Below are 1,037 nucleotides of genomic sequence, written 5' to 3'. Positions count from 1 at the left end.
AGAGAGGACCCCGTCCGAGCACCTCCCGAACTGCCTGCAGGGCCGAACCTCCAACGCCGCAGGGGTCTCTCCTCTTGGCCACGACCACCCCTCTGCGGCACTCCACACGTGTCTCTCCTTCCTGGCCTCGACAATACGACAGGGAAAACAGCGCCAGCGGCAGCCTATCCACACAGTACCGCTCTCGCCAGATCCGGCGCCGCCACGGACAACCCCGAGCCAGGCAGAGAGAAGGTCCCGGAGACGGCGGGAGCGGCGGTGATGCGGCTGCGCGTGCGCGGGCCGGGGCGAGCGCTGGGCTTGGTAGGGGTGTGAGTGAGCGCACTACCTTTCCCGATCCTGGCTTTGCACTCCGCTTCTTGGTCTATAGGTTAGCGTCGTCGCCGCTGCTTCTCTGAACAGTGTCCGTGGCGAGAGAGCCCTGTTGGTTCTTCGGGCTTGTGTACGAAGGTGTTCGCCGCCACTCCCACCCCAAAAGGCTCAAAAGTCATGAGGACAAAATTGATGCAACTGAAACAGCTGTGAAATTGAGACCCCTGGGTTCAATTGAAAACAAATACCGGTTGTTATCTCACAAAAGAAAAGCAGGAAAAGACACTCAAATTAGGGAATCCCAGGTCTTATTATGGGAAACCTCAACAAAAGTGCTCCAATAGGGGCTTCCCTGGTGGCGCAGTGGTTGAGAATCTGCCTGCTAATGCGGGGACACGGGTTCGAGCCCTGGTCTGGAAGGATCCCATATGCCGGAGCGACTAGGGCTAGGTCCGTGAGCCACAGCTACCGAGCGTGCGCGTCTGGAGACTGTGCTCCGCAGCGGGGGGCCGCGACTGTGAGAGGCCCGCGCACCGCGATGAAGAATGGCCCCCGCTCTCCGCAACAGGAGAAAGCCCTCGCACAGAAACGAAGACCCGACACAGCCAAAAATAAATAAATAAATTTAAATTAAAAAAAAAAAAAGTGCTCCAATAGCCTAAAGGAGTTATTTATTTTGTAAATGCCGTATTTACAAATATATAAACATAACAAGGAATAGAATA

This window comes from Phocoena phocoena, chromosome 19, assembly GCF_963924675.1.
Source record: "Phocoena phocoena chromosome 19, mPhoPho1.1, whole genome shotgun sequence".
Lineage (NCBI taxonomy): Eukaryota > Metazoa > Chordata > Mammalia > Artiodactyla > Phocoenidae > Phocoena > Phocoena phocoena.
Note: the sequence above shows the minus strand (reverse complement) of the source record.